Below are 27,422 nucleotides of genomic sequence, written 5' to 3'. Positions count from 1 at the left end.
ACTTGGTAGTCCCAGAGCGACATGGACTTCAAAGGAAATGGGGACATTTGGAAAGTGGAAAATGGGATATGCAAGATGGCGAGGCATTCTGGTTGTCTATTATTGTATTCCAAGCCACCTCCAAATTCTGTGGTTTAAAACAACTATCATTGCAACATGCTCACTGGCTCTGTGTATCAGGAATCTGGACAAGTCATGGTGAGAACAGCTTGTCTTCATAATGTCTAATGTGTCAGCTGGTAATATTTGAAAATTTGGGGACTGAAATCTTTTTGAGACTTCTTTACTCATGTTTCTGGAAGCTGAGCTGGAATGACATACAGGCTGGTCTCAGCTAAGACTGTTAACCAGAGCACTGCATAGAACCCCTCTCTCACTTTTTCTCTCTTTTGTTAACTTAAGGGAAATTTTACTGTCTTCTTTTTAAAGCAATCTAGTTCAAAAAGAAGTTGAGGTTAAGAGAAGAAAGAACAGGAAACCTTCTAATAACAGAGTAAGACAGACAGGAGGGAGGATAGCACGAGTCAGGGACCTCCATATCAGATCTTTTCCATCTTGGAAATGAAGTTGTCACAGATTCTGATCAGTTCATTGTTTTCGTTAGTCTTCTGCGCAATGTTCTTCTCCAGTGAGTGGATGTGTGTCTGCTTCTTCCTTAGGTTTTCCTGGAAGGCCCAGGAAAAGCTGGACCTGGGCAATTTCCTCATTTGCCAGCTTGCGCTTCTCTTCTGTGTGGGCCTTCAGTGCTGGATATCTTTGGCCTTCCTTTTCAATTCTTCCTATGTAATCCTCAACACACTTCTTCAGTGATTCATCATGTGTGTGGTAGCCTTCAATCACCTTCTGTTTCTCAAACTGCTTGAAGATGTCAGAGAAGATTTTTCCACAAAGTTCAAGTCTGTGGTAAGTTGGTCCTTTTCCTTCAGAACCTTCTGGATTTGGGGATGTACCAGTTCAAGACGGCCATGTAAGAGAATCCTGGGCTCAATTCCCCCCACAGGCGCACCAAATCCGCAGCTACATATGGAACAACTTCCTCTGAAAAAAACCTAAAAATTGTCTGAGCAACCCCTATTCATCTGGCAAGCAAGAGAAGGCCCACGTCAAAACGAGTAAGAGATGCTAGGACACAGTCTCACCATAAACTCTATCACTAGCACAGCGACCCACCATAGGGAGGGGACTCACAACCTAGAGACTCTCCCTGAGGAGCAAAGTGTTGGAACCTCACATTGGACACTCCAACTTTTAAGACCTGCACCTGAGAGATGAGACTCCAAAAGATCTAATTTTGAAAACTAATGGGGTTCATGTCCAAAAGAACCACAAGACTATAATGATCTGAAATGGCTCTTAAAGGGCTCCGGTGCTTGGATTCACCTGCCCCAGGGCTTAGCTCAGAGGCAGCCTATCGAGAGAGGCCCAGACTTTATGTGACTGCGGCTCATTTGCTAATCTTAAAGTGGCAGCCAGAGTGGCAGGCATCTAAATTAGGACATATCTAGGGGTCTGCTGGTCAGTGGGCACCATCTTGACACTCTTCCTCTATTTCATTCTAGCCAGCAGACACCATCTTTTCATCTTTTTTTGGTCTTTGTTATTGTTATCCTCTCTTTTCCTCGAGTGCCATCTATATGTCCCCCCTCTGCCTCATTCTAACCTGTAGGTGCTATCTTTGCACTCCAGCTGGTGGGCACCCTTTTTTTTCTTTCCTTTTATTTTCCTTTTCCCCAGTCCATCTACATGCATCTATATGCTCATCTTCTGCCACATCCCAGCCAGTGGATGGGGTCTTTGCTCTCTCCCTCTGCTGCACTCCAGAGTGTGATTATCTCCTAGTGGGGAGTTTTTACACATGTCTGGTACACTGGTTTTTGAAGCTGCCACCCAGAGGACACCCTCTGGATCGCCTGGCTCTGGAGGCCAGGGGAGTTTACAATCCTGGGTCCCAGGAGACTGTAACAATCTGAGAGACAGTTCTTGGCAGATTACCAACCCAGCGGACTGCACAGATAGCAGTCTGAAACACACCCCCAGTCTTTCTATGAAAGACATCTATTTGCTTATCCAAGAACTTCAGTCTGAGGGACAGGATTCTGGTTTTCCATATAATTAGGGGCCTATGGAGGTGCTCTCAAGGAATGGAGGCCTGTGGATGAATTCTTTGTGCTCTCCCTCTGCCTTGCTCAAGCTCACCTGTTTCTCCCAGAAAGGAGCTCATATCCATGTCTGGCACCCTCATTTTTGCAGATGCCACCAGGGGACACCTCTACATCACCTGTCTCTGGTGGCCAGTGGAGCTTATGAGCAGGGGTCCCACAGGACGGTAATGAAAAAATAGTTTTTAAATGGCTACCCCCTGCCCCCCAGGGCACAACAAGAGGCAACAGACCCAAGAGCTGTCTTTCTATGAAAGTGACCTATTAGACTAGCATCATAACTACAACCTGATGAGAAGGCTTCTAATTAAACACACATCTAAGGGATGACTGTAATCCTTTCCAGAGACCTCAAAGAGTGGGCACTATCTTCACACTCTCCCCCAGCCATGCTCCACAGCACCAGTACCTCCAGGAGGGGAGATTTTACATGCATCTGGTACTCTGGTTTTTACATAGGGTGCCCTGGTTTTTGCAGCTGTCATCCAGGGGACACCTTTTGATCACCTGACTCTGGAGGACAGGGGGGCTGTGTTCTTGGGTTCCATGGGGTTGTAATAATCAAAGAGACAGTCCTTGGCATGTTACCACCCCAGAGCACTGCAGAGATATCCAACTGAAACATATCCTCAGTCTTTCTGTAAAAGAGACCTATTTGCTTGTCCTAGAGTTTTGGCCTGAGGACCAGGCTTCAGGTCTGACACACAACTAGGAGGTGCTCTCAGGGAATGCAGTCTGATCGATGCCATTTTTTCACTCTCCCTTTGCCTCACTATAGCTTGCTGATCTCTTCCAGAAAGGAGCTGTCCAGAGCCCAAATTTTTGCAACTCCAATGGAGGGGATACCTCCAGATTGCATGGCTCTGTTGGCCAGAAGGGTTTATGCTTGCAGTCTCACAGAGCTATATATATTTGCATACTTTAAAAACTCTTGGGCTTCCCTGGTGGCACAGTGGTTGAGAATCTGCCTGCTAATGCAGGGGACACGGGTTTGAGCCCTGGTCTGGGAAGATCCCACATGCCGTGGAGCAACTAGGCCCGTGAGCCACAACTACTGAGCCTGCGTGTCTGGAGCCTGTGCCCCGCAACAAGAGAGGCCACGATAATGAGAGGCCCACGCACCGTGATGAAGAGTGGCCCCCACTTGCCACAACTAGAGAAAGCCCTCGCACAGAAACAAAGACCCAACACAGCCAAAAATAAATAAATAAATTTATTAAAAAAAAAAAAAACAACTCTTGTCTGAGGGTCTGGCTTCCACTCATCCTGAATCTAGGCGCTGAATGAGATCCTCCCCTTTGGGGCACTGGCAGGTCTTGGCACACCCCCAACTACTGAAAGTTACTAAAAATAAAAGGTTGCTTGGACAATTACAAAGGTTTCAGAAACAACTGAGAGTTAGGGCAGAGCTGAATGATAAGGTTCATCTCCTACACAAGGCCACTCCTTCAAGAATATGAGAGGTGGCTGTTTTATCTAACACATAGAAACCAACATGGAGAGTCAAGAAATATGAAGAAACAGAGAATTATGTTCCAAATGAAAGAACAAAATAAAACCTCAGAAAAAATCTTAACCTTATTGAAATGGAGATAAGTAATTTACCTGACAAAGAGTTTAAAGTAATGGTCATAAAGATGTTCACTGAACTAGAGAAGAGAATGAACACAATGAAAACTCCAACAAAGAGATAGAAAACAGATGAAAATACCAAATAAAAATCACATTGAAGAATGCAATAACTGAACCAAAAAGTACACCAGAGGAGTTCAACAGCAGACTAGATGAGGCAGAAAAAAGGATCAGTGAAATCGAGGACAGAGCAGTGGAACTCACCCAATCAGAACAGCAAAAAGAAAAAAGGAATGAAAAAATGTGAGGATAGCTTACGAGAATTAGAGAATAACATCAAACAGATTAACATTCACATTATAGGGGACCCAGAAGGAAAAGAGAAAGAGAAAGGGGCAGACCATTTATTTGAAGAAATAATGGCTGAAAACTTCCCCAACTTGGTAAAGGAAATAGACGTCTATATACAGGAAGCCCAAATACCTCCAAATAAGATAAACCAGAAGAGACTCACACAAAGAGGCATTATATATAAAATGTCAAAAGTTAAAGACAAGAAAATAATCTTACAGCAGCAAGAGAAGAACAACTTACTACCTACAAGGGAATCTCTCATAAGACTACCAGAAGATTTTTTAGCAGAAATTTCCAGGCCAGAAGGGAGTGGCACAATATATTTAAAGTACTGAAAGGAAAAATTTCCAACCAAAAACTAACAGGCAACAGTATCATTTAAAATTGAATGAAAGATACAGTTTTCCAGACAGACAAAACCTAAATGACTTCATCACCACTAAACTGGCCTTACAAGAAATGTTGAAGGGAATTCTTTAAGCTGAAAAGAAAGGGTGTTAATCAGTAACAAGAAAACATATGAGGGGAGAGCTTCAAGATGGTGGAAGAGTAAGACGCGGAGATCACCTTCCTCCCCACAAATACATCAGAAATACATCTACGTGTGGAACAACTCCTACAGAATACCTACTGAACGCTGGCAGAAGACCTCAGACTTCCCAAAAGGCAAGAAACTCCCCACATACCTGGGCAGGGCAAAAGAAAAAAGAAAAAACAGAGACAAAAGAACAGGGATGGGAATTGCACCTCGGGGAGGAAGCTGTGAAGGAGGAAAGGTTTCCACACATTAGGAAGCCCCTTCACGGGTGGAGACTGCAGGGGGCAGAGGGGGGAAGCTTCGGAGCCACGGAGGAGAGCACAGCAACAGGGGAGCAGAGCACAAAGCGGAGAGATTCCCGCACAGAGGAGTGGTGCCAACCAGCACTCACCAGCCCGAGAGGCTTGTCTGCTCCCCCGTTGGGGTGGGCGGGGGCTGGGAGCTGGGAGCTGAGGCTCGGGCTTCCGTCAGATCCCAGGGAGAGGACTGGGGTTGGCAGCACAAACACAGCCTGAAGGGACTACTGCGCTACAGCTAGCCAGGAGGGAGTCTGGGAAAAAGTCTGGAGCAGCCGAAGAGGCAAGAGACTTTTTATTGCCTCTTTGTTTCCTGGTGCATGAGGAGAGGGGATTCAGAGCGCCGCCTAAATGAACTCCAGAGATGGGAGTGAGCCGCGGCTATCAGCGCGGACCCCAGAGACGGGCATGAGATGCTAAGACTGCTGCTGCCCCCACCAAGAAGCCTGTGTGCAAGCACAGGTCACTATCCACACCGCCCCGCCTGGGAGCCTGTGCAGCTCGCCACTGCCAGGCTCCCGTGATCCAGGGACAACTTCCCCTGGAGAACAAACGGCGCGTCTCAGGCTGGTGCAACATCACACTGGCCTCTGCCACCACAGGCTTGCCCAGCATCTGTACCACTCCCTCCCCCTAGCCTGAGTGAGCCAGAGCCCCTGAAGCAGCTGATCCTTTAACCCCGTCCTGTGTGAGCAAAGAAGAGAAGCCCTCAGGCGACCTACTCGCACAGATGGGTCCAAATCCAAAGCTGAACCCTGGGAGCTGTACGAACAAAGAAGAGAAAGGGAAATTTCTCCCAGAAGCTTCAGAAGCAGCATATTAAAGCTCCACAAACAACTTGATGTACCTGCATCTGTTGAATACCTGAATAGACAACTAATCATCCCAAATTGAGGAGGTGGACTTTGGGAGCAAGATATATTATTTTTTCCCCTTTTCCTCTTTTTGTGAGTGTGTATGTGTATGCTTCTGTGTGAGATTTTGTCTGTATAGCTTTGCTTTCACCATTTGTCCTAAGGTTCTGTCCGTCTGTTGTTCTTTTTTTTTTTACATAAAAAATTTTTTTTTCTTAATAATTATTTTTTATTTTAATAACTTTATTTTATTTTATCTTACTTTATTTTATTTTATCCTCTTTCTTTCTTTCTTTCTTTCTATTTTTTCTCCCTTTTATTCTAAGCTGTGTGGATGAAAGGCTCTTGGTGCTCCAACAAGGCATCAGGGCTGTGCCTCTGAGGTGGGAGAGCCAACTTCAGGACACTGGTCCACAAGAGACCTCCCAGCTCCACGTAATACCAAATGGTGAAAATCTCTCAGAGATCTCCATCTCAACATCAAGACCCAGCTTCACGCAACAACCAGCAAGCTACAGTGCTGGACACCCTATGCCAAACAACAAGCAAGACAGGAACACAGCCTCATCCATTAGCAGAGAGGCTGCCTAAAATCATAATAAGGCCACAGACACCCCCAATCACACCACCAGACATGGACGTGCCCACCAGAAAGACAAGATCCAGCCTCATCCACCAGAACACAGGCACTAGTCCCCTCCACCAGGAAGCCTACACAACCCACTGAACCAAACTTAGCCACTGGCACAGATACCAAAAACAACGGGAACTACGAACCTGCAGGCTGCGAAAAGGAGATCCCGAACACAGTAAGTTAAGCAATATGAGAAGACAGAGAAACACACAGAAGATGAAGGAGCAAGGCAAAAACCCACCAGACCTAACAAATGAAGAGGAAATACGCAGACTACCTGAAAAATAATTCAGAATAATGATAGTAAAGATGATTCAAATTCTGGGAAATAGAATGGACAAAATACAAGAAACATTTAACAAACACCCAGAAGAACTAAAGAGCAAACAAACAGTGATGAACAACAGAATAAATGAATTTAAAGTTCTCTAGAAGGGATCAATAGCCAAATAACTGAGGCAGAAAAACGGATAAGTGACCTGGAAGATAAAATAGTGGAAACAACTACTGCACAGCAGAATAAAGAAAAAAGAATGAAAAGAATTGAGGAGAGTCTCAGAGACCTCTGGGACAACATTAAACACACCAACATTCGAATTATAGGGGTCCCAGAAGAAGAACAGAAAAAGAAAGGGACTGAGAAAATATTTGTAGAGATTATAGTTGAAAACTTCCCTAATATGGGAAAAGAAATAGTTAATCAAGTCCAGGAAGCACAGAGAGTCCCATACAGGATAAATCCAAGAGGAAACACACCAAACACATATTAATCAAACTATCAAAAATTAAATATAAAGAATACATATTAAAAGCAGCAAGAGAAAAAAAACATATAACACATAAGGGAATCTCCATAAGGTTAGCAGCTGATCTTTCCACAGAAACTCTGCAAGCCTGAAGGGCGTGGTGGAACATATTTAAGGTGATGAAGGAGAAAAACCTACAACCAAGATTACTCTACCCAGCAAGGATCTCATTCAGGTTTTACAGAGAAATTAAAACCTTTACAGACAAGCAAAAGCTAAGAGAATTCAGCACCACCAAACCAGCTTTATAACAAATGTTAAAGGAACTTCTCTAGGCCGCAAACACAAGAGAAGGAAAACACATACAATAATAAACCCAAAACAATTAAGAAAATGGTAATAGGAACATACATATTGACAATTACCTTAAAAGTAAATGAATTCAATGCTCCAACCAAAAGACATAGTCTGGTTGAATCGATACAAAAACAAGACCTGTATATATGCTGTCTACAAGAGAAACACCTCAGACCTAGGGACACATACAGCCTGAAAGTGAGGGGATGGAAAAAGATATTCCATGCAAATGGAAATCAAAAGAAAGCTGGAGTAGCAATTCTCATATCAGACAAAATAAACTTTAAAACAAAGACTATTACAAAAGACAAGGCAATACATAATGATCAAGGGATCAATCCAAGAAGAAGATATAACAATTATAAATATTTATGCACCCAACATAGGAGCACCTCAATACATAAGGCAAATACTAACAAACATAAAAGGGGAAATCGACAGTAACACAATCATAGTAGGGGATTTAACACTCCACTTTCACCAATGAACAGATCATGCAAAATGAAAATAAATAAGGAAACACAAGCTTTAAATGATACATTAAACAAGATGGAATTAATTCATCTTTATAGGACATTCCATCCAAAAACAGCAGAATACATACATCCTTCTCAAGTGCTCATGTAACATTCTCCAGGATAGATCATATCTTGTGTCACAAAGCAAGCCTTGGTAAATTTAAGAAAATTGAAATTGTATCAAGTATCTTTTCTGACCACAACGTTATGAGAGTAGATATCAATTACAGGAAAAAAATCTGTAAGAAATACAAACACATGGAGGCTAAACAACACACTACTTAATAACCAAGTGATCACTGAAGAAATCAAAGGGGAAATCAAAAAATACCTAGAAACAAATGACAATGAAAACACGACGACCCAAAACCTATGGGATGCAGCAAAAGCAGTTCTAAGAGGGAAGTTTATAGCAATACAATCCTACCTTAAGAAACAAGAAACATCTCAAATAAACAATGTAACCTTACACCTAAAGCAATTAGAGAATGAAGAACAAAAAACCCCCAAAATTAGCAGAAGGAAAGAAATCATAAAGATCAGATCAGAAGTAAATGAAAAAGAAATGAAAGAAACAATAGCAAAAATCAATAAAACTAAAAGCTGGTTCTTTGAGAAGATAAACAAAATTGATAAACCATTAGCCAGACTTATCAAGAAAATAAGGGAGAAGACTCAAATCAATAGAATTACAAATGAAAAAGGAGAAGTAACAACTGACACTGCAGAAATACAAACGATCATGAGAGATTACTACAAGCAACTCTATGCCAATAAAATGGACAACCTGGAAGAAATGGACAAATTCTTAGAAATGCACAACCTTCTGAGACTGAACCACGAAGAAACAGAAAATATGAACAGACCAATCACAAGCACTGAAATTGAAACTGTGATTAAAAATCTTCCAACAAACAAAAGCCCAGGACCAGATGGCTTCACAGGCAACTTCTTCCAAATATTTAGAGAAGAGCTAACACCTATCCTTCTCAAACTCTTCCAAAATATTGCAGAGGGAAGAACACTCCCCAACTCATTCTACGAGGCCACCATCACCGTGATACCAAAACCAGACAAAGATGTCACAAAGAAAGAAAACTACAGGCCAATATCACTGATGAACATAGATGCAAAAATCCTCAACAAAATACTAGCAAACAGAATCCTGCAACACATTAAAGGATCATACACTATGATCAAGTGGGGTTTATCCCAAGAATGCAAGGATTCTTCAATATATGCAAATCAACCAATGTAATACACCATATTAACAAATTGAAGGAGAAAAAGCATATGATCATCTCAATAGATGCAGAGAAAGCTTTTGACAAAATTCAACACCCACTTATGGTAAAAACCTTCCAGAAAGTAGGCATAGAGGGAACTTTCCTCAACATAATAAAAGCCATATGTGACAAACCCACAGCCAACATCGTCCTCAATGGTGAAAAACTGAAACCATTTCCACTAAGATCAGGGACAAGACAAGGTTGCCCACTCTCACCACTATTATTCAACATAGTTCTGGAAGTCCTAGCCACGGCCATCAGAGAAGAAAAAGAAATAAAAGGAATACAAATTGGAAAAGAAGAAGTAAAGCTGTCACTGTTTGCTGATGACATGATACTATCCATAGAGAATCCTAAAGATGTTACCAGAAAACTACTAGAGTTAATCAATGAATTTGGTAAAGTAGCAGGATACAAATTAATGTACAGATATCTCTTGCATTCCTATACACTAATGATGAAAACTCTGTAAGTGAAATTAAGAAAACACTCCCATTTACCATTGCAACAAAATGAACCAAATATCTAGGAATAAACCTGCCTAAAGAGACAAAAGACCTGTATGCAGAAAATTATAAGACACTGATGAAAGAAATTAAAGATGATATAAATAGATGGAGAGATATACCATGCTCTTGGATTGGAAGAATCAACATTGTGAAAATGACTCTACTACCCAAAGCAATCTACAGATTCAATGCAATCCCTATCAAACTACCACTGGCATTTTTCACAGAACTAGAACAAAAAATTTCACAATTTGTATGGAAACACAAAAGACCCTGAATAGCCAAAGCAATCTTGAGAAAGAAAAACGGAGCTGGTGGAATCAGGCTCCCTGACTTCAGACTATATTACAAAGCTACAGTAATCAAGACAGTATGGTACTGGCACAGAAACAGAAATATAGATCAATGGAACAGGATAGAAAGCCCAGAGGTAAACCCACACACATATGGTCACCTTACCTTTGATAAAGGAGGGAAGAACATATAGTGGAGAAAAGACAGTCTCTTCAATAAATGGTGCTGGTAAAACTGGATAGCTACATGTAAGAGAATGAAATTAGAACATTCCTTAACACCATACACGAAAATAAACTCAAAATATATTAATGACCTAAATGTAAGGTCAAACACTATCAAACTCTTAGAGGAAAACATAGGCAGAACACTCTATGACATAAATCACAGCAAGATCCTTTTTGACCCACCTCCTAGAGAAATGGAAATAAAAACAAAAATAAACAAATGGGACGTAATGAATCTGCAAAGCTTTTTCACAGCAAAGGAAACCATAAACAAGATGAAAAGACAACTCTCAGAATGGGAGAAAATATTTGCAAATGAAGCAACTGACAAAGGATTAATCTCCAAGATTTACAAGCACCTCATGCAGCTCAACATTAAAAAAACAAACAACCCAATCCAAAAGTGGGCAGAAGACCTAAATAGACATTTCTCCAAAGAAGATATACAGATTGCCAACAGACACATGAAAGAATGCTCAACATCATTAATCATTAGAGAAATGCAAGTCAAAACTACAATGAGATATCATCTCACACTGGTCAGAATGACCATCATCAAAAAATCTACAAACAATAAATGCTGGAGAGGGTGTGGAGAAAAGGGAACCCTCTTGCACTGTTGGTGGGAATGTAAACTGATATAGCCACTATGGAGAACAGTATGGACGTTCCTTAAAAACTAAAAGTAGAACTATCATGCAACCCAGCAATCTCACTACTGGGTATATACCCTGAGAAAACCATAATTCAAAAAGAGTCATGTACCAAAATGTTCATTACATCTGTATTTACAATAGACAGGACATGGAAGCAACTGAAGTGTCCATCAGCAGATGAATGGATAAGGAAGATGTGGCACATATATACAATGGAATATTACTCAGCCATAAAAAGAAACGAAATGGAGTTATTTGTAGTGAGGTAGATGGACCCAGAGACTGTCGCACAGTGTGAAGTAAGTTGGAAAGCGAAAAACAAATACTGTATGATAACAAATATATATGGAATCTAAAAAGAAAAAAAAGAAAGTCATAAAGAACCTAGGGGCAAGATGGGAATAAAGATGAAGACCTACTAGAGAATGGACTTGAGGATATGGGGAAGGAGAAGGGTAAGCTGGGACAAAGTGAGAGAGTGGCATGGACATATATACACTACCAAACGTAAAACAGATAGCTAGTGGGTAGCAGCCACATAGCACAGGGAGATCAGCTTGGTGCTTTGTGACCACCTAGATGGGTGAGATAGGAAGAGTGGGAGGGAGGGAGATGCAAGAGGGAAGAGATATGGGCACATATGTATACATATAACAGATTTACTTTGTTATAAAGCAGAAACTAACACACCATTGTAAAGCAATTATACTCCAATAAAGATATTAAAAAAAAAAAAAAAAGAAAACGTGAAATATATATTTCACTGGTAAGGGTAAATATATAGTAAATATAATATAATAATCACTTATATAGCTAGTATGAAGGTTAAAAGACAAGTGTAATAAAAATAACTGTAACTACAACAATTAGTTAAGAGGTAAACACAAAAAAATTGAAATGTGACATCAAAAACAAAATTTTGGGGTAGAGTAAAAATGTAGAGCTTTAGAATGTGTTCAAACTTAGTTGTTATCTATTTAAGTAGACTGTTTTAAATCTAAGTTTATATATGTAAGCAGCATAGTAACTACAGTGCAAAACCTATAGTACATACACAAAAGTTAAAGAGAAAGGAATCTAAGCATAACATAACAAGTCATCAAATAACAAATTAAGAGAGCAAGAGAAGAAGAAAGGTATAGAGAGAAACTACTAAGTGACCAGAGAACAATTAATGAAATGGCAATAAGTATATACCTCTCAATAATTACCTTAAGTGTAAATGAACTAAATTCCCCAATCAAAAGACTGAGTGGTTAAATGGATTTTAAAAAAAGACCCATCTCTGTACTGTTAAAAGAGACTCACTTCAGATCTAAGGGCACAAACTGAAAGTGAAGAGCTGGAGAAGATATTCCATGCAAATGGAAACCAAAAGAAAGCTGGAGTAGCAATAGTTTTATCAGACAAAATAGACTTTAAAACATGGACCATGATCAGAAACAAAGGAGGGCATTATGTAATGATATATGGGTCAATCCAATGAGTCTATAACATTTGCAAATATTTATGTCCTAATATAGAAGAACCTATGTATTTAAAACAAATATTAACAGGCTTAAAGGGAGAAATAGACAGCAATACAATAAATAGGGAACTTATATCAATGAATGGATCATGCAAACAGAAAATCAAAATGGAAATATCATCCCTAAATGACACGTTAGACCACATTGGCTTCCTCTCTCTCTCAAACATTCCATCCAAAAGAAACAGAATGAAAATTTTTTCTCAAGTGTGCATGGAATATTCTCCAGGATAGGTCGTATCTTAGGCCACAAAACAAGTCTTAATAAATTTAAGAAGATTGAACTCATATTAAGCATTTTCTCCAACCACAACACTAGAAATAAATAAGAAGAAAACTAGAAAATTTAAAATATGTGAAGATTAAACAACATGCTATTGAACAACCAGTCAGAAAAGAAATCAAAAGAAGAATCAAAAAATACCTTGAGACAAATGAAGACGGAAATGGAACATACCAAATATTATGGGATATGGCAAATGCAGTTCTAAGAGGAAAGTTAATAGCAACATACACCTATCTCAGGAAAAAAGAAAAATCTCAAATAAACAACCTATCTTTACAGCTCAAGGAATTAGAAAAAGAAGAAGAAATCAAACCCAAAGTTAGTAGAAGGATAAAAACAACAAATATCAGAGTGTAAATAAATGAAATAGAGAAAACTTCTTAACCAGAAACCTCTTAAGAAAAAAGAGTTCAGGACTAGATGGCTTCACTAGTGAATTTTACCAAAGATTCAAAGAATAATTAGTATCAATCTTTCTCAAACTCTTCCAAAATAACAGAAGAGAAGGAAACACTTATGAAATCATTTTATGAAGCCAGCATTACCCTGATAGCAAAACCAGAGAGGACACCACAAGAAAAGAAAATTACAGGCTGATATCACTGATGAATATAGATGCAGAAATCAACAAAATATTAGCAAACCAAACGCAACAATATGGTAAAAGGATCATACACCATGATCAAGTGGGATTCATTCCAGGGATGCAAGGATGGTTCAACATCTGCAAATCAATCAATATGATACACCATGTTAAAAAAATGAAGGATAGAACTCATATGATCAATTTGATAGATGAAGGAAAAGCTTTTGACAAAATTCAACATCCATTCATGATAAAAACTCTCAACAAAGTGTGTATAGAGGGAACGTATCTCAACATAATAAAGACCATATATGACAAACCAACAGCTAACATCATAGTCAATGGTGAAAAGGTTTAAGCTTTCCTCTAATATCAGGAATAAGACAAGTATGCCCACTTTTATTTAGCATATTATTAGAAGACCTAGCCAGGGCAATTAGACGAGAAAAAGAAATAAAAGGCATCCAAACTGGAAAGGAAGGTGTAAAACTGTCACCGTTTGCAGATGACATGATATTATATATAGAAAACCCTAGAGACTCCACCAAAATACTGTTAGAACTAATAAATGAATTCAACAAAGTTGCAGGATACAAAAATCAATATACAAAAATCTGATGCATTTGTATATACTAATAATGAACTATCAGAAAAAGAAACTAAGAGAACAATCCCATTTAGAACTGCATCAAAAAAAAAAAGTACCTAGGAATAAATTTAACCAAGGAGGTGAAAGTCTTCTGCACTGAAAACTGTAAGGCATTGATAAAAGCAAATGAAGAGGACACAAAGAAATGGAAAGATATTCCATGTTAATGGATTTAAAGAATTAGTATTGTTAAAATGTCCACACTACCCAAAGTAATCTACAGATCAAATGTGATACTTATCAATATGCCAATGGCATTAAAAAAAAAAAGAAATAGAGCAAACGATCTTAAAATTTGTATGTAACCATGAAAAACCCCAAAATGACTAAATAAATCTTGAAAATGAGGAATAAACCTGGAGACATTGTGTGTCTTGATTTTAAACTGTATTACAAAGCTATACTAATTAAAACCATATGGTATTGGCATAAAAACAGACATAGAGATAAATGGAACTGAATAGAGAGTCCAGAGATAAACTCGTGCATGTATGGACAATTACTTTATGACAAAAGAGCCAAGAATATACAATGGGGAAAGGTCAGTCTCTTCAATAAATGGAGTTGGGAAAACTGAATAGACACATACAAAAGAATGAAACTTGATCACTATCTTACCCCATAGACAAAAATTAACTTTAGTTGAATTAAAGAATTTAATGTAAGACCTAAAACCATGACACTCCTAGAAAAAAAACATAGGTGGTAAGCTTCTTGACATCAGTCTTGTTGATGATTTTTTAGATCTGACACCAAAAGCAAAGGCAACAACAACAAAAAATAAATAGGTGGGACCGCATCAAACTAAAATCTTTTTAGACAACAAAGGAAACCAGCAACAAAATGAAAAGGTAACCTATGAATTGGAGAAAATATTTTCAAACTGTATATCTGATAAGGGGTTAATATCCAAAGTATATAAAGAAATCAAACAACTCAATAGCAAAAAAAAGAAACAATTTACTTAAAAAGTGGGCAGAGGATTTGAATAGACATTTTTCTGAAGAAGATATACAAATGGCCAACAGGTACATGAAGTGATGCTCAACATCACTAATTATCAGGAAAATTCAAATCAAAGCCATAAGATATAATCTCACACCTGTTAGAATGGCTATTATAAAAAAGACAAGAAATTGCATTAATTGCAAGACCTTAAATGATGAAACTCTCAGAAGTAAACATAGGAGAAAATACTTGACATAAGCCTTAGTAATAAATTTTGGAAATCACATCTAAAGTACAAGCAACAAAATAAAAAATAAATGAGTGGGTCTACATCAAACTAAAAAGCTTCTGCACAGCAAAAGAAACTATCAAGAAAATAAAAAGGTAACCTATGGAAGGGGAAAAATATTTGCAAACCATATATTTAACAAAGTTTTAATATCCAAAATATATAAAAACTCATATACCTCAATAGTAAAATAAATAATCCAATTTAAAATGGGCAAAAGACCTGAATAGACATTTTTCCAAATAAGTTCTAAGAATAGCCAAGAGGTACATGAAAAAATGTTCTAAACTACTAGTCATTAGGGAAATCCAAATTAAAACCACAATGTTATATCACCTCATACCTGTTGGAATGGCCATGATCAAAAATACAAGAGATAGCAAATGCTGGTGTAGATATGGAGAAAGAGAAACAGTTGTGCACTGTTGGTGGGATTCTAAATTGGTAAAACATGGAGGTACCTCAAAAAATTAAAAATAGAACTACACTATGATCCAGTAGTTCCACTTGTGGGTATATATCCAAAGGAAATGAAAACACTAACTTGAAAAATTACCTGCACACCCATATTCATAGCAGCATTGTTTACAACAGCCAAGACATGAAAACAACCTAAGTGTCTATCAATGGATAGATGAATAAAGAAGTTGTGGTATATATTTAAAATGGTATATTATTCAGCCATAAAAAAAAGGAATTCCTACCATTTGTGACAACATGGATGGATCTGGAAGGCATTAGGCTAAGTGAAATAAGTCAGATAGAGAAAGATAAATACCATAAGATCTCACTTATTTGTGGAATCTAAAAACAAAACACCAAAAAACACCTCCTCCCCCAAAAATGGAGTTCATGGATATAGAGAATTGATTGGTGGTTGCCTATGGTGTTTGGGAGGGTGAAATGGGTGAAGGGGGTAAAATGGTACAAATTTCCAGTTATGAAGTGAATGTCATAGGTGATTATAGTTAACAATACTGTATTGCATATTTAAAAGTAGCTATGAGAATGAGAGTGGATCTTGAAAGTTTTCATCACAAGAAAAAAATTTTGTAACCATGTATGGTGATGGAAAACTGGACTTATTGTGGTGATCATTTTGCAATATACACCTGACCCTTGAACAATGCAGGGGTTAGGGGTGCCAATCCTACACAGTTGAAAATCTGAGTATAACATTACACTTGGTTCCCCTGTGTTGTGGGTCTTGTTTTGTGGATTCACCCAACTGCAGATTGTGTAGTACTGCAGTATGTAATTATTGAAAAAAATCTGGGTATAAGTAGACCTGTGAAGTTCAAATCCATGTTGTTCAAAGTTCAATTGTATACAAATATTGAATTATGTTGCATACCTGAAACTAATATAACATTATAAATCAATTATACTGAAATAAAAAAATAATAAATTCAGTTAAGAATGGAAAAAAAAAAAAGAATTAACTTTAGAGGTACTTATTTGTAAAAAAAAAGTAAGTAACATATTATTTAGCTATAAGTTTACCTTAAGTTTTCTCTTGTTTTGGACATGCTTGTGAATGCTCAAGTTGAAGAAATATTTCCCTCAGTGGAGAGGTGGTACAGGTTTGACTCAGGGGACATGATTAGCCTCACCATTATTTGGAGACTGAAGATACTTCCTGGACCCAAGGGGACAGTTTTAACCTTACCTGAGACACTTGAAAGACCATGGTGGGACCTTGTATAACAGCCTCAGAGTCCTTTGAGTTAGAGGTCTACAGGCACTTATATTGAAACACACTCATTTACTTTAACAAAGATAAACGAATTGAATGGAACTTTCATAAAAAAAACAGCAAATAAAGCAAGGTTTGAATGGTTTTAAGAAAAGAAAAGAGCCTTCTGGATTTACGCTTTAGCAAGTTCCTTCTGTTTCTGAACCTCCTCCATCCCCTAAAACCCATTTATGATTTTCCCCATTTCCTGGGTCTTCATGTGGAGCCCCTCACACTGGCTTTTCATCAACAGGTTCTCCTTTTATGTTGTTTCCACCACTGCATCCAGATCTTTCTGGCAGTCTGCAGCACATCCATGATGGGCCTCATAGGAAGTGGCAGACCCCCAGGCCTGAGGACACATGCACAGGGTGAACATGCACAGGAACAGCTGGAGCTCCTAATAAATCATGTTCCACCAGTTTTGCCTCAGGCAGAATTCTCGGGGAAGATGTGTCATCAGGGTACAAACTGCTTGTCTCAGGGAAATACCTTAGCTGATTTTCATGCAAAGGCAGCAGCAAGAGAATCTATAAAAATTATAGCACATGTAGATGAAGTCCATTCTGCCCCTTTAAAGATAATTTTTATAGATTCTCCTAGGAGGGGGTCAAGATGGTGGAGTAGGAGGATATGGAGCTCATCTCTCCTCACAAGTACATCAAAAATACATCTACATGTGGAGCTATTTTCACTGAAAGTGACTTGAGACTGGCAGAAAGATTCTTATATAACCAAGGCTGTAAGAAAGAACCACACAGAGTTGGGTAGGAAGGGAAGAGAAGCAATCAAGTTGGGACCTGTGCTCTTACGAGGGGACCCAGCAGAGGAGGGAGGTATCACAGGCTTGGAGATACTCCCTGGGGAGTGAGAATTTAGAACTACATATTGAGCACCCCAGCCCTGGGGAACACCAGGAGAACAAGTCCTCTTAGCTGGTTTGAAAACCAGTGGGACTACAGCAGTACTGTAAGAAACCTAGACTCTGCTCATGAAGGTTGCCACACATTTGCTTACTCCTGAAACAAGGTGGAGGAAGCAGATTGAAACTTCCTGGGACTCTGGCTGGTTTCCCATGACCAACTCAGGCACACTTCAGCCTGACCAAGGCACTTATCATGTCCTCGCTTGTCCCATGGTGCAGCTCCACACCAGGGCAAAGCCTGCAGTGGCTGAGGAGAGGGTACAATTGTAAGGGACAGAGCCAGGTCAGACCCAGCACAGTATCCAAACAGGGCAAGGGCAACCATTACTGGTCCATGGGGCAGCATATTGAGAGTGGTCTGGTATTTTGACTAGTGCCAGGACCTCTCCAGCTCATGCCCTGACCCAAACTGAATACCCACTCTGGCCCCTCTTCCTCATGGCATAGCTCCACACTAGAGTGAGTGCTGCAATAGCCATGGAGAGTGAGCAGTTGTGAGGGTTTTTGAAAACATAAACAACATCGATATACACATAGCCAGGCTCATCAAGAAAAAAAGAAATAAATAAATAAAATAAGAAATGGAAGAGAAGCAATGACAGCCAATATCACATAGATACAAAAAATCATAAGATAATTTTATGAACGATGATATGCCAACAAACTGGAAAACCTAGAAGAAAAGGATAAATTTCTATAAACATACACTCTTTCAAGACTGAATCGGGAAGAAATAGACCATCAGAACAGGCTGATCACTAGTAGTGAAATTGAACGTAGTATTTGTATTCCTTTTATTTATTTATCTTCCCTGATTTTATGTATGTTCTCTTTGTCAGAAATTCTGTATTCTCCAATCTTTGCCAGTTGAAATCTTATCTACCATTTGAGGCTCATCCAAAATCCCATTTTTTCTATGTTTCTTTCTCAGATTCCTTAATAAGTTGTCTCCCTCCTATGAACTGAGTTTTGAAAACTGCTTTTTGTAGAAACAAGTTATCTGGGCAAAATATTCCTTCTAATGCAATTACTTTCTTCTGCATAAGTTTATTAACGTACAAAATATTTGTGGCAACAGCCTAACTACATTTGGCTAGACTCAGAGAAAGTTCGGTTGTAAATGGAATATTTTGGACCTTATCAACATTGATCTACACAAGATCCCTTCTTTTTTATTTGTTCCCCTTCACACCCATTCCATATTTCCATTTCCCTGTGCTCATTCAACAAGATCAAATAAAACATACCCTTTTTTATATGTTCTTATAAGATGTTTGCTGGTGCTTGTGTGCAAATATATTTAATTTAAATGATATTCTGCTCTACATCTCATTTTATTTGTTATTTTCTTGATCTATATTGCTGTGTGAACATGTAGTCCACTTATACTAACTAAAGCATAGTACTCCACACAGGGCTGTTTTTCAGTCGGTATGCAGGTGTACGCTCATACAAGTTGTTAAAATATAGAAATGCTTTAACATGAATTGATGAATAGTCTCTATTTAGGGTCTCCTGAGGGCTCCTCTGATAGATGAATGGATTTCTCCACAATCCATCATTTACAGGGTTAACACCAAGCTATTTTGTGGGGAGGGGACTTGGGAGGTCTCCAGGACCCTGCTCCAGTGCTAAGGCTGGTATTCATTTTGACTGACTGAGACTGATGCCATAACATTTGTCACATATTTTGAGCATCAACCTGATTGGTATGAATCCACCACACTTTGCTTATCTGTTCTTCCAGTGACAGACAACTCGATTGCTTCCAAATTGCTGCTGCCTCAAACAATGGTTGATGAACATATTTGTAAATGCCCCCTTATGGACGTGTGTGAGAATTTCTTGGAATATATTGTCAGTTGCAGAATTTCTGGGTCATAGGTTGAGGCTGAGTTGCAGAGCCATCATCTTTCTCACAGGAATGAACAAACAAAGAAAGCCCGAGGAAAGCAATTTCCTTTTAAGCAATGGTGTGATTTTCATATAAACTGTTGGGGAGAAGTTGGCCACATAGTCATGATTAGCTGCAAGAAAAGATGGGAAACATTGTTTCTAACTGTCTTGCCATGTGCACAGAAAAAATTATTACAGTATAAGGAAAGGGAATAGATTTTATATAAAAAAGAGCAATCTGGAGGGAACTTCAAGATGGCGGAGGAGTAGGATGTAGAGATCACCATCCTCCCTACAAATACATTAAAAATACATCTATATGTGGAACAACTCCTACATAACACCTACTGAACACTGGCAGAAGACGTCAGACTTCCCAAAAGGCAAGGAACTCCCCAGGTACCTGGGTAGGGCAAAAGAAAAAAGAAAAAACAGAGACAAAAAATAGGGATGGGACCTGCACTTGTGGGAAGCAGCTGTGAAGGGGGAAAAGTTTCCACACATTAGGAAGCCACTTCACTGGCAGAGACAGGGGGTGGGTGGGTGGGTGGGAGCTTTGAAGCCATGGAGAAGAGCACAGCAACAAGGGTGCAGAAGGCAAAGCGGAGACATTCCCACACAGAGGATTGGTGCCGACCAGCACTCACCAGCCTGAGAGGCTTGTCTGTTCACCCTCTGGGCCGGGTTGGGGTTGGGAGCTGAGGCTTGGGCTTCGGAGGTCAGATCCCAGGGAGAGGACTGGGGTTGGCTGTGTGAACACAGCCTGAAGGGGGCTAGTGCACCACAGCTAGTCTGGAGGGAGTCTGGGAAGAAGCCTGGAACTGCCTAAGAGGCAAGGGTCCATTGTTTCGGGGTGCATGAGGAGAGGGGATTCAGAGCACTGCCTAAACAAGCTCCAGAGACAGGTGTGAGCCTCAGCTATCAGCGTGGACAACAGAAGCAGGCATGAAATGCTAAGGCTGCTGCAGCAGCCACCAAGAAGCCTGTGTGCAAGCACAGGTCACTATCCACACTTCCCCTCCCAGGAGCCTGTGCAGCCCGCCACTGACAGGGTCCCGTGATCCAGGGACAACTTCCCCGGGAGAACACATGGCACATCTCAGGCTGTTGCAATGTCATGCCTGCGTCTGCCGCCACAGGCTCGCCCCGGATTCTGTACCCCTACTTCCCAGTGACCTGCATGAGCCAGAGCCCCCTAATCAGCTGCTCCTTTAACCCCATCCAGTCTGGGCAGGGAACAGATGCACTCAGGTGATCTACATGCAGAAGTGGGGCCAACTCCAAAGCTGAACCACAAGAGCTGTGCAAACAAAGAAGAGAAAGGGAAATTAATCCCAGTAGCCTCAGGAGTAGTGGATTAAATCTCCACAATCAACTTGATGTACCCTGCATCTGTGGAATACCTGAAGAGACAATGAATCATCCTGAAATTGAGACAGTGGATGTTGGGAGCAACTGTAGACTTGGGGTTTGCTTTCTGCATCTAATTTGTTTCTGGTTTTATGTTTATTTTACTTTAGTATTTAGAGTTTATATCATTGGTAGATTTGTTTACTGATTTGGTTGTTCCCTTCCTTTATTTTTTATTTTTTGTATAGTTTTTAGCACTTGTTATCATTGGTGGATTTGTTTTTTAGTTTGGTTGTCCTCTTCTTTCATTCCTTTTTTTTAAATTAGTTTTTTATTTTTAATAATATTGTTTTATTTTAATAACTTTATTTTATTTTATTTTTTACTTTTTTCTCTCTCTCTTGTTTTTTTTTCTCCCTTTTCTTCTGAGCCGAGTGGCTGACAGGGACTTGGTACTCTGTCCAGGTGTCAGGCATGAGCCTCTGAGTTGGGAAAGCCGAGTTCAGGACATTGGTCCACCAGAGACCTCCTGGCCCCATATAATATCAAATGGCGAAAGCTCTTCTAGAGATCTCCATCTCATGCTGAGAAACAGCTCCACTCAGCAACCAGCAAGTTACAGTGCTGGACACCCTATGCCAAAAAACTAGCAATACAGGAACACAACCCAACACATTAGCAGAGGGGTTGCCTAAAATCATAATAAGTCCACAGACACCCCAAAACACACCACCAGATGCAGTCCTGCCCACAAGAAAGACAAGATCCAGCCTCATCCACCAGAACACAGGCACCAGTGCCATCCAACAGGAAGCCTACACAACTCACTGAATCAACCTTACACACTGGGGGCAGACACCAAAAACAATGGGAGCTAAGAACCTGCCACTTGCTAAAAGGAGACCCCAAACACAGTAAGTTAAGCAAAATGAGAAGACAGACAAATACACAGCAGATGAAGGAGCAAGGTAAAAACTCACCAGACCAAACAAATAAAGAGGAAATAGGCAGTCTACCTGAAAAAGAATTCAGAATAATTATAGTGCAGATGATACAAAATCTTGGAAATAGAAAGGAGAAAATACAAGAAACATTTAACAAGAACCTAAGAGAACTAAAGAGCAAACAAACAATGATGAACAACACAATAAATGAAATTTAAAATTTCCAGAAGGAATCAACAGCAGAAAAACTGAGGCAGAAGAGCAGATAAGTGACCTGGAAGACAAAAAACTGGAAATAACTACCACAGAGCAGAATAAGGAGAATAGAATGAAAAGAACTGAGGACAGTCTTAGACACCTCTGAGACAACATTAAATGCAGCAACATTTGAATTATAGGGGCCCCAGAAGAAGAAGAGAAAAAGAAAGGGACTGAGAAAATATTTGAGGAGATTATAGTTGAAAACTTCCCTAATATGGGAAAGGAAATAATCAATCAAGTCCAGGAAGTGCAGAGAGCCCCACACAGGATAAATCCAAGGAGAAACATGCTAAGACCTATATTAATCAAACTACCAAAAATTAAATACAAAGAAAAAATATTAAAAGCAGTAAGGGAAAAGCAACAAATAACATACAAGGGAATTCCATAAGGTTAACAGCTGTTCTTTCAGCACAAACTCTGCAAGCCAGTAGGGAGTGGCAGGGCATATTGATAGCGATGAAAGAGAAAAACCTACAACCAAGATTACTCTACCCAGCAAAGATCTCATTCAGATTTGATGGAGAAATTAAAACCTTTACAGACAAGCAAAAACTAAGAGAATTCAGCACCACTAAGTCAGCTTTAGAACAAATGCTAAAGGAACTTCTCTAGGCAGGAAACACAAGAGAAAGAAAACACCAACAATAACAAACCCAAAACAATTAACAAAATGATAATAGGAACATACATATCGATAATTACCTTAAATGTAAATGGATTAAATGCTCCAAACAAAATAGATAGACTGGCTGAATGGGTACAAAAACAAGACACATATATATGCAGTCTACAAGACACCCACTTCAGACCTAGGGACACACACAGAATGAAAGTGAGGGGAGAGAAAAAGATATTCCATGCAAATGGAAATCAAAAGAAAGCTGGAGTAGCAATTCTCATATCAGACAAAATAGTCTTTAAAATAAAGACTATTACAAGAGACAAAGAAGGACACAACATAATGATCAAGGGATCAATCCAAGAAGAAGATATAACATTGTGAATATTTATGAACTTAACATAGGAGCACCTCAATACATAAAGCAAATGCTAACAACCATAAAAGGGAAATTCAACAGTAACACAGTAACAGCAGGGTATTTTAACACCCCACTTTCACCAATGGACAGATCATGCAAAATGAAAATAAATAAGGAAACACAAGCTTTAAATGATACATAAAACAAGATGGACTTAATTGATATTTATAGGACATTCCATCCAAAAACAAAGGAATACACTTTCTTCTCAAGTGCTTATGGAACATTCTCCAGGATAGATCATATCTTTGGTCACAAATCAAGCCTTGGTAAACTTAAGAAAATTGAAATCATATCGAATGTCTTTTCTGACCACAATGCTATGAGACTAGATATCAATTACAGGAAAAAAATCTGTAAAAAATACAAACACATGGAGGCTAAACAATACACTACTTAGTAACCAAGAGATCACTGAAGAAATCAAAGAAGAAATCAAAAAATACATAGAAACAAATGACAAGGAAAACATGTGAAACAAATCCTATGGGATGCAGCAAAAGCAGTTTTAAGAGGGAAGTTTATAGCAATACAATCCTACCTTAAGAAACAAGAAAGATCTCAAATAAACAACCTAACCTCACACCTAAAGCAATTAGGGAAGGAAGAACAAAAAAAAGCTCAAAGTTAGCAGAAGGAAAGAAATCATAAAGGTCAGATCAGAAATAAATGAAAGAGAAATGAAGGAAATGATAGCAAAGATCAATAAAACTAAAAGCTGGTTCTTTGAGAAGATAAACAAAATTGATAAACCATTAGCCAGACTCATCAAGAAAAAAAGGGAGAAGACTCAAATCAACAGAATTAAAAATGAATAAGGAGAAGTAACAACTGACAATGCAGAAATACAATGAATCATGAGAGATTACTGCAAGCAACTATATGCCAATAAAATGGACAATCTGGAAGAAATGGACAAATTCTTAGAAATGCACAACCTGCCGAGACTGAACCACGAAGAAACAGAAAATATAAACAGACCAGTCACAAGCACTGAAATTGAGACTGTGACTAAAAATCTTCCAACAAACAAAAGCCCAGGACCAGATGGTTTCACAGGCAAATTCTATCAAACATTTAGAGAAGAGCTAACACCTATCCTTCTCGCACTCTTCCAAAATATAGCAGAGGGAGGAACACTCCCAAACTCATTCTACAAGGCCATCACCACCCTGATACCAAAACTAGACAAAGATGTTACACAAAAAAGAACACTACAGGCAATATCACTGATGAACATAGATGTAAAAATCCTCAACAATAAACTAGCAAACAGAATCCTACAGCACATTAAAAGGATCATACCCCCAATCAAGTAGGGTTTATCCCTGGAATGCAAGGATTCTTCAATATATGCAAATCAATCAATGAGATAAACCACAGTAACAAACTGAAGGAGAAAAAGCATATGATCATCTCAATAGATGTAGAAAAAGCTTTTGACAAAATTCAACAACGATTTATGAGAAAAACCCTCCAGAAAGTAAGCATAGAGATAACTTACCTCAACTTATTATGTTGACATAATGACAAACCCACAGCCAACATCATTCTCAATGGTGAAAAATTGAAAACTTTTCCACTAAGATCAGGAACAAGACAAGGTTGCCCACTGTCACCACTATTATTCAGCATAGTTTTGGAAGTTTTAGCCACAGCCATCAGAGAAGAAAAAGAAATAATACGAATCCAAATCAGAAAAGAAGAAGTAAAGCTGTCACTGTTTGCAGATGACATGATACTATACATAGAGAACCCTAAAGATGCTACCAGAAAATTACTAGAGCTAATCAATGAATTTGGTAAAGTAGCAGGGTACAAAATTAATGCACAGAAATCTCTTGCATTCCTATACACTAATGATGAAAAATCTGAAAGAGAAATTAAGGAAGCCCTCCCATTTACCATTGCAACAAACATAAAAATATACCTAGGATAAACCGACCTAAGGAGACAAAAGACCTGTATGCAGAAAACTAAAAGACACTGATGAAAGAGATTAAAGATGATACAAACAGATGGAGATATATATCATGTTCTTGGATTGGAAGAATCAACATTGTGAAAATGACTATACTACTCAAAGCAATCCACAGATTCATTGTAATTCTTATTGGTGTTTTTCACAGAACTAGAACAAAACATTTCACAATTTGTATGGAAACACAAAAGACCCTGAATAGCCAAAGCAATCTTCAGGAATATAAATGGAGTTGGAGGAATCAGGGTTCCCAACTTCAAACTATACTACAAAGCTACAGTAATCAAGACAGTATGGTACTGGCACAAAAACAGAAATATAGATCAATGGAACAGGATAGAAATCCCAGAGAAATACCCATGCATATATGATCACCTTATGTTTGATAAAGGAGGCAAGAATATACAATGGAGAAAAGACAGCCTCTTCAATAAGTGGTGCTGGGGCAACTGGACAGCTACATGTAAAAGAATGATATTAGAACACTTCCTAACACCATACACAAAAATAAACTCAAAATGGATTAGAGACCTAAATGTAAGGCTATACACTATAAAACTCTTACAGGAAAACATAGGCAGAACACTCTATGACATAAATCACAGCAATGTCCTTTTTGACCCACCTCTAGAGAAATGAAATAAAAACAAAAATAAACAAATGGGACCTAATGAAACGTAAAAGCTTTTGAACAGCCAAGGAAACCATTAATAAGACAAAAAGACAACCCTCAGAATGGGAGAAAATATTTGCAAACAAAGCAACTGACAAAGGGGTAATCTCCAAAATATACAAGCAGCTCATGCAGCTCAATATCAAAAAAACAAACAGTCCAATCCAAAAATGGGCAGAAAACGTAAAGAGACATTTCTCCAAAGAAGATATACAGATTGCCAACAAACACAGGAAAGGATGCTCAAAATCACTAATCATTAGAGAAATGAAAATCAAAATTATGAGGTATCACCTCACACCAGTCAGAATGGCCATCATTAAAAAAATCTACAAACAATAAATGTTGGAGAGGGTGTGGAGAAAAGGGAACCCTCTTGCACTGTTGTTGTGAATATAAATTGATAGAGCCACTATGAAGAACAGTATGGAGGTTCCTTAAAAAACTAAAAATAGAACTACCATATGACACAGCAATCTCACTACTGGGCATATACCGTGAGAAAACCATAATTCAAAAAGAGTCATGTACCAAAATGTTCATTGCAGCACTATTTACGATAGCTAGGACATGGAAGCAACCTAAGTGTCCATCGACAGTTGAATGGATAAGGAAGATGTGGCACATGTATATAATAGAATATTACTCAGTCGTTAAAAGAAATGAAATTGAGTTATTTGTATGAAGTGGATGGACATAGAGACTGTTATACAGAGTGATGAAAGTCCTAAAGAGAAAAACAAATACTGTATGCTAAAATGTATATATGGAATCAAAAATAAAATATGGTTCTGAAGAACCTAAGGGTAGGACAGGAATAAAGACACAGATGTAAAGAATGGACTTGAGGACACTGGGAAGGGAGAGGGTAATGTGGGAAGAAGTGAGAGAGTGGCATGGACATATATACATTAGTAAATGTAAAATAGATAGCTAGTGGGAAGCAGCTGCATGGCACAGGGAGATCAGCTCAGTGCTTTGTGTCCACCTAGAGGAGTGGAATAAGGAGGGTGGGAGGGAGATGCAAGAGGGAGGAGAAATGGGGATATATGTGTATGTATAGCTGATTCACTTTGTGATACAGCAGAAACTAACACACTATTGTAAAGCAATCATACTCCAATAAAGATGTTAAAAAAAAATAAAAAGGGCAATCTGCCATGCAGGGAAGTGTTAACCCAGCAGGCCAACATTGCTCAAATCCTGCACACTCCCAAGAAAAGGTTGTCTTCAGGACTGACCCTTGTCCAGCTCTTGGGAGATAAGCTCTGCATCCTTGGAATACTTACCTGATAAGAGAGTGTATCCCTAAGGCTGTAGGCCAT

The 27,422-nt window shown here is 38.9% G+C and overlaps 1 pseudogene; it reads right to left on the bottom strand.

Annotated features, from left to right (window-relative positions):
• Window positions 1-539: 539 nt before the first annotated feature.
• Window positions 540-27,422, bottom strand: LOC130705516 (transforming acidic coiled-coil-containing protein 3-like; annotated as a pseudogene).

The sequence above is a fragment of the Balaenoptera acutorostrata genome, chromosome 17, assembly GCF_949987535.1.
Source record: "Balaenoptera acutorostrata chromosome 17, mBalAcu1.1, whole genome shotgun sequence".
In the NCBI taxonomy this organism is placed as follows: Eukaryota; Metazoa; Chordata; class Mammalia; order Artiodactyla; family Balaenopteridae; genus Balaenoptera; species Balaenoptera acutorostrata.
Note: the sequence above shows the minus strand (reverse complement) of the source record. Positions and strands in the feature narration are given on the sequence as shown.